Raw genomic sequence first — 13089 nt, forward strand, 5'->3', positions numbered from 1 at the left:
CATCGATGACTTCTGCTAAAGTTTCAAAAACATTTCTGGGTCGTCGCTGAAACATAAACTACACTGGTTTTGAAAAAGTTTGCTATATGTATAATAGCTTTTTTCCGCCGGAGCGAATGACGAATAAGGCGCTGTCTGGGGTTCAGTTGTTTATTCTAGTGGATCCAGTTGGATACTGATAGTTTCAAGTTTCAACTATTTATTGCCCTGAAACATTTAGGCAATTATGACATTTCAACGTATCACATGTCAGCCTTTACATTATGTGAAATAAAAGTTACACTTAGTACATTATGTCAAATACACTGGATTTAGACTGAAACTACAACGAATTTCATTTCATTGCCTTGTTGTACAAATGCCCTCTAAAATATCACATAATAGTATACATATTCTCACAGTACATAAAAAGATAAAACCAAGAGTAATACAGCTTAATATCATGAAACAAAATACTCAGACATGCACTCACATATATATGGTATACAGCCTATCGAGCACATGGCGCCGTCCTCCCCAACCACATGGCAATCGCTACAGTCTGTAGTACACAAACAGTACAGAAATCCAGTCACAAATCGCCTATTGGGCAATGATAATGTGCAAAGAATTGTATCATGAAGTAGAACAATTTAGTCTGAAAAGTAACTACAAGTTTGTAAAGATAATGTTACGTTTATATAAATATTACAGATTTATTAATGCTAATTCAACTACAATTAGAACACAATTACAGTTAAAAAGTGCTACAATGTTTCACTATGAATTAGATGATAATTCCCGCCTCACCCATACCAACAAGCACTGTAAAAATGCCACGTCAACGAAAAAATGGCTCACCTGTCTATCTCTGTATCCCAATGTGAAGTGAAGGTTAATTGCTCAGGTGCAACATGTGGAACCCACTGTTTGCCAATCAACCAATCATAAATCAGCATACGTGCTCACATGATAAACAATTGCTAGTGTCATGACCTGACATGACCTGACATGACACAACCCCTTGAACTATGAGCGTTGTCTGACATCCTTGACTTATATAAGAAATCTCAGAATAAAAGCATTTCTCATGAAATGCTACCTGTGCCATCAAGATACTTTATGAACTCTTTTACCACAAATAAACTGAATAATCTAAAAAAATACTACCACCTAAAACCTTTTTATGAACTGTTTTCTTTTATCTATATATATTTTTTTTATTTGCATTTTATAACTTATATTAAAATGACCACAACCATAACATAATGACATCCTTAAAACACAAGTGGGAAATTGATTCAAGCGTTTGTTAAATAAGTACATGATATATAGAGAATTATAACTCTACTATTTCATCACTGCTACACACTACCCCCGGCAATGAAAATGTCGTCCTCGACATTAACCATGACCTTGAATGACTGATAACAGTACATCAGACACTTTAGTGGGAAGATGTGCAAAAGTGCCCTTCGTTGCTAAATCTTCCAAATATCTTGCCTTCTCAAGCCACTCTGGTGGACGCACAGCATGTGCCATCACAAAGTCGCCACTTGTATGCCATGCTGGTTTGCGTCTCTGTCGTCCAGAACAACGTGGATCGTTATTAGCAGTGTGAATCTGTACTTCACTGGATACAACAGCACTGTTCTCATCCAACTCTATAGTATCTTCTTCAGCATTTTCTTGAGATAATGTCACAGTTTCTGACTCGATAGCTTCATCAGTAGACTCTGATCTAGAATCTTCACCATCGGACACAGAATCACTCAGGTCTTCATTATGGCCATTACCTGGTTCTGATACTACCACGTCATTAGTCTCTGTTGAAGTTCCTGGAATTGAGGCACCTTCTGACTGTTCTGTGGCATCCGTTAAGTTCAAAACACATGTCTCATCATACTGAGAATATTCACTTGTTGGATTAGCAGTACCCTGGGTCTTTAACACCTTCCTTGGCTTAGGTGTCGGACGCTGCTTCTGGTCAATGTCAACACTGCTAATAGGAAGAAGATGATTTCTGTGCATTGTTTTTGACTTTCCTTCTCCAGCTTCTGAAGTGACCACATACACTGGAATGTCTAAATTTGGCTGTTCTTCAACAACATATGCTTCATTTTCCCATTTATCAGCCAGTTTATGTTTGCCTTCAAGCGCAAGCTTTCTTACCAACACTCTGTCACCAACTATGACTTTTGCTCCTCGTGCCCGTTGATCATAACTTTGTTTTTGCCTGTGCTTAGATTTCCTGGAAAGTTTTGCTGCAAGGTCGTAGGACTTCTGTAATCGCTCCTTCAGTGCTTTTGTATAAGACTGTTGTGGTTCTTTCGCATGTCTCTCAATACCAAATGCCAAATCAATTGGTAGTCTGGGATGTCGACCGTACATCAAATAGAATGGTGAAAACCCAGTCGTCTCATGACGAGTACAATTGTAGGCATGAACCAAAGGTGCGACATGTGCTTTCCAGTCTGCCTTCTTATCTGGCTCTAGAGTACCTAACATGCTGAGAAGAGTACGATTAAACCTTTCACATTGCCCATTACCCATGGGGTGATATGGCGTTGTGCGTGACTTCTTCATACCTGTAATTGCACACAATTCTTGAATTAGTCGTCCCTCAAAATTTGCACCCTGATCAGGATGAATTCTTGCCGGGTAACCAAACTGATAAACAAAGTTGTTCAAAAATACTTCCGCAGTCGTACGTGCAGTCATGTTCTTGGTAGGAACAGCTAATGAGTACTTGGTAAAGTGATCTGTAATCACTAAGATGTACTGGAAGTTATTTTTGGAAGGTTCCAATGTCAAGAAATCCATGGCAACCAGTTCTAATGGATATGATGTTTGTACAGACATTAATGGTGCTTTAGAACTTGTTCTCGATTTCCTGCGTAAACAACGTGCACATCCCTTAATCCAACTCTCAGTCTCTTTTGCCATTCCGGGCCAAAAGAATCTCTCCCTAATCAGTGACAGTGTTTTGTCTCTGCCCAAGTGTCCCATATCATTGTGTAAGCTTTGTAGTACCTGTTTCCTCAAATGAGAGGGAATAACTAGCTGTTCACTAGTGCCTTCAGAACTTTCTGTAATTCTGTAAAGAACACCTTGTCGTAGTTTCAGATTCTCAAATGTCCGTAAATAAGAGTTAAATTCACCGGTGACATGACCTTTCTTTGGCGCTTTCGCCAATCTAATCCATGTTATGACTTCAGCCAAAGTCTGATCCTGAAGTTGTTCCTTTCTCCAGTCCCTTGGAGTCATTGCCTTCAGATCTTGACCTGCCTCATTATCAAGTACCGAATCAGGTGACATGCTCAAACACTCAACATAGTTAAATGCTGATACAGACAGACAAATGGCCTTTATAGATTCTGAGGAAATCGTTTCACTTGCCTCTGTTGCATATCCTGGAATCCTAGATAACACATCTGCATCCACATTGGATTTTCCAGGCCGGTACTTAATGTCAAAATTGTAAGCTGCTAACTCCGCCAACCATCTATGGCCAGTCGCGTCAAGCTTAGCTGTGGTTAAAATGTAGGTCAAAGGATTATTGTCTGTAAAGACGGTGAATTCATTTTGATACAAGTACTCATGAAATTTCTCAGTGATTGACCATTTCAAAGCAAGAAATTCTAACTTGTGGGCTGAATAGTTTTTTTCTGGCTTTGATAATCCTCTACTGGCATAAGATATAACTCTCTTGTGTCCATTTTGGGTTTGATACAGAACGGCACCTAACCCACTTTGACTTGCATCCGTGTGCAATTCGAATGGAAGTGAGTAATCACAAAATCCCAATACAGGTGGTGATGAGAGTCTATCCTTAAGTTCCATGAATGCTTGTTCTTGCGCATCCCCCCAAATCCAATCCACTTTTGATTTACCCTTCTTATCAGTTGGTTTCGGCATTACAGTAGACAATGGTTTGGATATCTGTGAAAAGTTATGAACAAACTTCCTATAATACCCTGCGAAACCTAGAAATTTTCTGACTTCCTCTGGGTTTGATGGTCTTGGCCAGTTTCTAATGGTTTCAATTTTGGAAGGATCGGGTTCGATACCATCCTTGGATATGACATGTCCAATGTAAGTACATTTTTCCTTAAAGAACTCACACTTATCCGAGGCTAGTTTTAGATTGCATTCTCTCAATCGCTGCAGTACTTTGGTCAGTCTACGGAGATGTTCCTCAAAACTCTCAGCAAAGATGATCAGGTCATCTATGTAGATTACGCAAATAGATAGATGTAAGTCCCCTAGACAATCTTGCATCAATCGCTGAAATGTCGCAGGACTATTGCAGAGGCCAAATGGAAGTCTATTGTACTCAAAAAATCCAAGCGGACCTACAGTAAATGCAGTGCGCTCCTTGTGCTCCTCTGAAATCTCGACCTGGTGATATCCCGATTTCATATCCAACTTAGAATAGTAAGAACTTCCAGCCAAACAATCAAGTACTTCATCTATTCTAGGTAAAGCAAAGCTGTCCTTAATCGTGGCTTTATTGAGCTGTCTGAAGTCTACACAAATCCTAAGTTTTCCATTTTTCTTGCGACATAGGACAATATTCGAAGCCCAGGGGCTATGGGATTTTCGAATGACACCACATGCCATCAACTGTTTCAAATGTTCTCTTACCTCCTCAAATAATGATGGGGGAATTCTGCGATAGCGCTGTTTAAAGGGTGTGTTGTCCACTAATTCGATTCTATGTTGAACCGCAGCTGAATGGCCAAGATCTAAGTCTCCATGAGAAAAAACATCAATATGATCTTTGATAACCTTAAGTCCTGCTGATAATTGATCTTCAGATAAATTATCCTTGTGGACTTCTATTTTACTAAGTACACTTTCCATGTCAAATGTGGGATCTAAGTTGATGTCTTCAACAGAAACCGGTTGAAGTTCACAAAGTACCGCTCTAGGTTGTATGACTACAGTACGAGTTGTAACATTGGACACATGAACCTCAACGGGATCTTGCTCCTGATACTTGTAGTACATAAGAGAAGGTGATACATCCAGATCAGCAGGTATTGTTGAGGTACAACTTGCCTGAAAAGTAGCAAGTACTTTTGGATAACAAATCTCCTTGTCTACAGATCCCCGAAGAACAACTTGTGAATTGGCAGGCACAACAATACTTCTACGTTCTGCATTCCTTACAAGTCCTAATCTCCAATTTCTTTTAACCAGTTCCTTCTCTCTGATAACCATATTTCGAAAAGTGAAATACCATGGGCTATGAAGTTTAGCATGTTGAAGAAACCTTGGACCATGCTCAGATTTGCATCTATTCAGGAGAGTGGAAAGGACATTTGTTCCTAATAAGATAGGTACAGAATAGTTATAGCGACTGTCAGGCACGACCAGTAACAAACATTGCAAGATAGTTTCCGACGCAACCCCTGAGACTGATAAGTCAACAGCTATGAATCCTAGATATGGCAAAGTACCACCATCTGCACATTCAATGTCTATCAGTGTTTGAAGAGTATGGAGTGGAAGATGTGAGAGATGCTGCTTGTAAAAGGACTCACTAATGGTAGAAACTGTGGAACCTGTGTCAAGTAGAGCTACCCATGGCTTATTGCAAACTACTACTGATGTCTCATTGGATTCCCCAACTAATCCTTCTGGGAAATGTTTGTTACTTGAGAAAGTGGTGAACTGACCCATGAGTTGCCCATGCCCATGGGTCCCTGTCCGTTTAAAGGCTGATGATGATCCATATTAATCCTACATCCACGCCAAATATGACCGAGCTGTCCACATTTCCAACAAACTGGTAATGAACTCCCTTCAGGTGAAGTCTGACCTTTGTATGGTAGGTAAGGGGTATCATAAGTTGTTTTGCCACGAACATTCAGGTCTTTGTCTACATTGGGGTTATATCTGCCTTTCCTTGAGTTGCCACCACCTATATTACCTCGAACAGGAGGGCTACTATGGGGTTTTGTCATCTGTTTCTTGATATTGGTTAACTCTGCAGACAATTCCTTAACCATATCTTTTAATTCTTGCATCTCAGAGGGTTTTTGATAAGCCATCTTAGCCGGATGAGGTTTCTTAGAACCGTCAGGGGGATTCCTTTGACTCAACTCATGTTCCAACCTCCGTATTGCAACCCGAAACTTGTCAAAGTCTTGAATGGAATCATACTTGTGACCAGAAATATCCTTAAGAGCTGGCTTAAGTCCTTGCCAAAAGACACATTTGAGGGCTTGATTGATTTCATCTATTGAAGGATTACTATTCTGAGTAGCCTTGGCATAAAGATCCTCTAGCCTACAGCCCCATGTGGTTACATCTTCATCTGGTAATTGCTTAGCACTGTAGAAGCTTGCCATAAGGGATTCACTTTCCTCACATGTCCCATAAACACTCTGTAACTTGTTCAACACGGTCTCTAAACTGGCACGTGATCCTAAGAGTGAAGCCACTTTGCCGGCCTTGCCCTTCAGTGAACGCCGAACAGCCTCAAATATGATATTCTTAGGGTAAGTTTTCTCTGCTAGAAGACAATTGACTTCGTATACCCACAGATCATAGGAAGCTTCTCCTTTACCTGATTCACCAAAGAACAATGACAGACGAGGAATGGGACCTGGCATGGCAGGGAACTGACTAGGACCTTGATGACTCTGAAAGTTAACACCCTTATTCCATGACACAGAATCCGTTGGTATACCACTGGGAACATTCCCTGGAACACCTTCCGGCTCCTTACTTGACAATTTACCGACTGATTGCAAATAAGACACCATCAAATCCTGCAACTCCTCAGCACTATTCACCTTTGATGTTACACCCATTGACTTAAGAGCCTGACCTAAAAGTAGAACATTAGATTCACCTTCCATCCTCGAAAGGCGGTATATCTTTTGACTCTAACTCCTCTATCAACTTATGATCCTGTTCTATCTTATGAGCCATATCGGCACCACTAGAACCACCAGTTCCACAAGACAAGAAAACCCAACTACAAAGAGGATAAGTCTATCAGCAATGCAACTACAGGGGTGAAAGGTGAAGGAGTAAACTTGGGGTGCAACAAAGAAGACCCAGAGACAGACAGGCAAGCAATCCTGACATGAAACTTCCACAGTCCAAACCAATACCAGAAAGGCAAGGATACCAACTATATACGATAGATGTTATTACTTTGACAAATTGACCTAGCTTACGCAAATTGACCTAGCTTATGTCAGGTGTGTGTGCATGTGGATAGTAGATTTCATCACACAAACTCAATAATTGCCCATCACTGCATGCCTTCACTGCACTGTCAAATATTCATTCACATAAACAGGTACATAAAGTATAAAAATTGCTAAAATATTTATATCATTGGGCAAATGTACCTATGAAAATAGGTGAACCCCAAAAAAGGTAAAATTATAAACAATGGATGTAAATATCCAATATGTTAAATAAAAGTAATTCACAATTCGTGTATATACTTCACATGATTAAAACTTCAAAAGTTCATGTAGCCATCAAGGCCTGGGACACAGTTTCCTCTGACACTTCAGACTGGTGGATCGTCTTATGCACAAATGTAGTGTTTACAGTTCTATTCAGGTGCACAAAAGTATGAGAAAGTTCTCACCCAAATCTTCTACAGACGATCACATGTTGCGCAGACAGACGACATGTGGTGGCTAGTGGACTGCTTAGCCATGTCACTGGATCCTCACTGGGGGCTCCAAGTTATAATAGCTTTTTTCCGCCGGAGCGAATGACGAATAAGGCGCTGTCTGGGGTTCAGTTGTTTATTCTAGTGGATCCAGTTGGATACTGATAGTTTCAAGTTTCAACTATTTATTGCCCTGAAACATTTAGGCAATTATGACATTTCAACGTATCACATGTCAGCCTTTACATTATGTGAAATAAAAGTTACACTTAGTACATTATGTCAAATACACTGGATTTAGACTGAAACTACAACGAATTTCATTTCATTGCCTTGTTGTACAAATGCCCTCTAAAATATCACATAATAGTATACATATTCTCACAGTACATAAAAAGATAAAACCAAGAGTAATACAGCTTAATATCATGAAACAAAATACTCAGACATGCACTCACATATATATGGTATACAGCCTATCGAGCACATGGCGCCGTCCTCCCCAACCACATGGCAATCGCTACAGTCTGTAGTACACAAACAGTACAGAAATCCAGTCACAAATCGCCTATTGGGCAATGATAATGTGCAAAGAATTGTATCATGAAGTAGAACAATTTAGTCTGAAAAGTAACTACAAGTTTGTAAAGATAATGTTACGTTTATATAAATATTACAGATTTATTAATGCTAATTCAACTACAATTAGAACACAATTACAGTTAAAAAGTGCTACAATGTTTCACTATGAATTAGATGATAATTCCCGCCTCACCCATACCAACAAGCACTGTAAAAATGCCACGTCAACGAAAAAATGGCTCACCTGTCTATCTCTGTATCCCAATGTGAAGTGAAGGTTAATTGCTCAGGTGCAACATGTGGAACCCACTGTTTGCCAATCAACCAATCATAAATCAGCATACGTGCTCACATGATAAACAATTGCTAGTGTCATGACCTGACATGACCTGACATGACACAACCCCTTGAACTATGAGCCTTGTCTGACATCCTTGACTTATATAAGAAATCTCAGAATAAAAGCATTTCTCATGAAATGCTACCTGTGCCATCAAGATACTTTATGAACTCTTTTACCACAAATAAACTGAATAATCTAAAAAAATACTACCACCTAAAACCTTTTTATGAACTGTTTTCTTTTATCTATATATATTTTTTTTATTTGCATTTTATAACTTATATTAAAATGACCACAACCATAACATAATGACATCCTTAAAACACAAGTGGGAAATTGATTCAAGCGTTTGTTAAATAAGTACATGATATATAGAGAATTATAACTCTACTATTTCATCACTGCTACATATGGTCGAAACTGAAATTGTACGCAATGATTGACTGATGAAAATACGTAAAGTTATTTTTGAAGGCATGACGTTCTTGGCAGAAGGAATCGGCATTTCGTGTACAAGAAAACAGATTCACCAACCTGATATTGCCACTGCGGTGTGATCTAAAGGTCATTGACCTTTATAATCTTTAATTTAACACCCAAAGGAGGCACAAACATAAATTGCAGATTTCGTGCTCTATTTTCCAGAGATGAAAACTCTCGTCAAGGACATCTGACTGGTGTATCTATATGTACGTTGTCTGCACATAGTGTGTTAACGATAACCTGTCCTCGTGAATAGTGGAAGGTCAATGTCATCCATGTAGGTCATTGGTACATGTGGATAGAAGCATCTCCATCATTCAGCCTTAAAGTGCAATTTAGGCCATATCAACAACAAGCCATCTTTAAGAATCAGTTTGAAGAACAGGTACTTATGGACTGAAAGGACCAATTGAAATAGGATCTGGCTAATGGGTATCTTCCAGTCTCTATGTTGAGAGTGAGTGAGTAAGTTTCAAGGTCGCTTTATCAGCAGGTCATCTTGAGGTTGGATGGAAACTCCAAATGATGCAGGGCATATCCTTTGATTGAAATCCGCTTTGGCGCTAACAAACCTAGAAACCGAATCAGGATTAAATGGGAGTAGAACTGTGAAAGATCCGTGACTAAAGTACTGCAATATCTTTTCACATTGCTCAGTTCCGAACAGTGTCAAAAGAAACGTGTCAGTCATGTGCGTTCATGGAATCATTTTGACCAAAATGTAATTGAAATGTAATAGATAGCATTGTTATGGGGATGAAATTCATCTGCATTATCTCTGAATTCTTTGTGAGATTACATTCCGCGAATTATCTCTTAAATCACTTCTCTACGTGTTTCTCCATGAAGCACATTCACCTCTCTTAAACATCGCATAATGAAGGCGTGTTAGGGATAATCAAGCATCCGAACCTGTCACACACCAACATATATGGCTTTAGGGAGGTGTGCTGTTGTTACTTTAAATGAAAATCGAACACATGAAAATTTCACTTTGCAAACAACTATGGTCATAATGATGAGCGAATGGTCATGCACTATCAGTGCTCTCAATATTTATTCTTATCACACCAACGTTGATTAACATGGATATCTCCCCCAATTTTATAATCGTAAACTGCACTGAAGTTCCATTACTTTTTTCTAAAGAGTATACATCTTATACCAGCTTTGTTAAATTGCATAAACCTACCCCAGCGCCGAGTCCTCTGCAAATATGGGTGGGTGGGTGCATGTGTGTGTGTGTGTGTTGGGTGTGTGTGTGTGGGGGGGGGGGGGGGGGATTGAACATGCGAGATCTATGTTAGACTACATCAGCTCATACGATAATTAGAACGTCAATAAAGATCTAGTTTTTATCAAGGCCAAAATCAAGAAGGTTAAGACCGAGTAAATGTAGTTATTGACGATATACATACATACATACATACATACATACATACATACATACATACATACATACATACATACATACATACATACATACATACATACATACATACATACATACATACATACATACATACATACATACATACATATATATATATATATATATGTTTGTGAAATATATATATATACACACACACACACATATATATATATACATACATACATACACACACACACACATATATATATATACATACACACACACACACATATATATATATATACATACATACACACACACACACACACACACACACACATATATATATATATATACATACACACACACACACACATATATATATATATATATACAACAGTGAACCATAACATAAACTTTTACCTTCCATTATTCGATATTATTACAGTGCACCTTGTTTTTTCCACTGTTCATGAAAAGTTCAGTTATCGGATTTATGAATTATTTGTGAAATTCCTGTTTGTGAAATATATACACACACACACACACACACACACACACACACACACACACACACACACACACACACATATATATATATACATACATACATACATACATACATACATACACACAGACACACACACAAACACACACACACACACACACATACATACATACATACATGTATATATATATATCGAATAATGGAAGGTAAAAGTTTATGTTATGGTTCACTCTTGTATTCTTGCCCGAAACTTGACTGTCTCACACTATTAACGTTTTTTTTCAACAAAAAAGAAAGAAAGAAGAAAAATATGTTTCTTGCTTTATTATGTCAATGCGTTCATCGGTTTAGTGGTTTTGCTTCGTTTTTATCAATTTTACATCAATAACAGGGATGTGGACACTAAGGATGGGCTTTAGACATTGTACCCTAGTGTAAAGTCGAACCTCGTGGTTAGGGGTGAAGAGTGGATGCTCCGACCACTATGCGTTCCTACTTGCCGTCATTGATCGGCCTGGAATAGTAAAACTAAGGATTTCTGCCACATAAACCACTTTTGGTTTAATTGGCTATCTGTCAGCATTAGTGAATGTCACACCTTGGTTCCCCTTTGGAGTCTGTACATGCCCTTCGTACAGAATCGAAAGCAATGCTGTCGCTAACAGACCTGAGGTATTGATCTTGAAAATCACTTGAAAAATGATTACGTATTCCCTCATTATGTCACATTCTATTATTAATGCATAACAAGAGGGTTTGCCTCGTTTAATGTTCAGAATTTGAATTCCGATTGGACCTTAGATGAGCACAAATGCACAAACTGGTAGAAATGTACAATTTACTGCAGACTACCAGTCATGCCGACAAACCACCTAATTAATGTTACCATGTGTCATTTTGTCTTCAAGAATGCCGTAAAGGACGTGACAGTCCATTGTGCATTTAACGGTGCGCAAAAATCGCTCAAACAAGCTTCTTGTGAAATGAATTTTCTCCGCGACTGGTTGAAGGGATCTCTCCAAGACTATTGACAGTTCTTGCAATATGTATATATATAGTAACACTACATAGCTCAAGACCTTACGGTAATACCTCCTTGAACATATTTGCATCATTTGTGGTTGTTGAAATGTATCAATTGGTAATTAGGAGGGATCGAGCACACTTGACATCGTAAGCAGTGAGAATTGATGAGGAGGGATCGATTCGATAGGCTGGAAATAGCTGTCATGAATCTGGGTTGGTGCAGTCATTTTTCAATTACACTATGAGTGGAGTAGCGGTGATTGAACTCTGGCTGCGGTAGTGACAGACGAGGCCTTTTAATGAGCAAAAAATCAAGATGGTGATAACATGCTTATATTTATAACAAGTTAGGAGTAGCCAGCAGTTGTTCGGCATTTCGACATACACGGTTTTCTGGAAACTGGTGGATCATGTCAGTCTGGTGTCCAAAGGTGTGAGAAATGAGGTATTGCATTCTCATGGCTATTGTGAAGGTGTGGACATCGACAGTTAGAATTTGTCTGAAGTAGTGGTTTTAAGAGTGATTCTAATACGTCTCTTACGCTTGATAGTGATGATACGACCTGCATGATATCTTACCAAACTGATGGCGAAAGAATTTCACGAGCCTATTATACCATTGACTTCATATTGATGGTTTGCGTTTGTATCTTGTTCTTTGGGGCGTTTAAAACACGATTTACGGCGGATGATCATTTGCTGTTTGACAGTCAGTTTTTGTGTGCCCAAAGGACATTTTGAGACAATGGGGTGAAGGTCGTGGCTTTGGCTTCCATCTATGATATAACGATTGCCCTTGTTATCTTTCTTGGTTCACTCATTGTCTTTCTTTTATGATTACTGGTGTGTTGCCTTAATGGCTGCAGACATTTGTTTCAGTTACCATATATACACTCAGGCCCCCTCTGTCTGCAGATTCTTTCACTCGAATGTACGGATGTAGTTTGGTTTGATTGTTGTTTAACATCGCAGCAATATCACGGCTAAATGGTGGCGGTCAGTAACCCAAGTGTAACGTAAGAGGCGACTAAAGGACGGATGGTTGACACACTTTATCCTGCGTAGATCGATGCTCATGCTATAGATCACTGGACTGTCTGGCCAAAACTCGACTATTTACATGTTTCACAACATGTAAGTCAACATGA

At 38.9% G+C, this 13089-nt stretch overlaps 1 long non-coding RNA gene across 2 annotated transcripts; it reads right to left on the reverse strand.

The window, feature by feature from the left end:
* Positions 1 to 128: 128 nt before the first annotated feature.
* LOC137296511 (uncharacterized) lies at positions 129 to 8814 on the reverse strand. 2 transcript variants are annotated; one of them, XR_010957647.1, is made up of 5 exons: positions 8454 to 8814; positions 8086 to 8154; positions 7601 to 7820; positions 473 to 541; positions 129 to 207 (listed from the first exon to the last, which is right to left on the reverse strand). It is a non-coding gene; the product is annotated as an uncharacterized lncRNA (long non-coding RNA). The 2 variants fall into 2 exon arrangements; XR_010957646.1 differs by lacking the exons at positions 8086 to 8154; positions 8454 to 8814 and having other exon boundaries at positions 7601 to 8062.
* Between the last annotated feature and the right edge of the window lie 4275 nt (positions 8815 to 13089).

The sequence above is a fragment of the Haliotis asinina genome, chromosome 9, assembly GCF_037392515.1.
Source record: "Haliotis asinina isolate JCU_RB_2024 chromosome 9, JCU_Hal_asi_v2, whole genome shotgun sequence".
Taxonomy (NCBI): Eukaryota; Metazoa; Mollusca; class Gastropoda; order Lepetellida; family Haliotidae; genus Haliotis; species Haliotis asinina.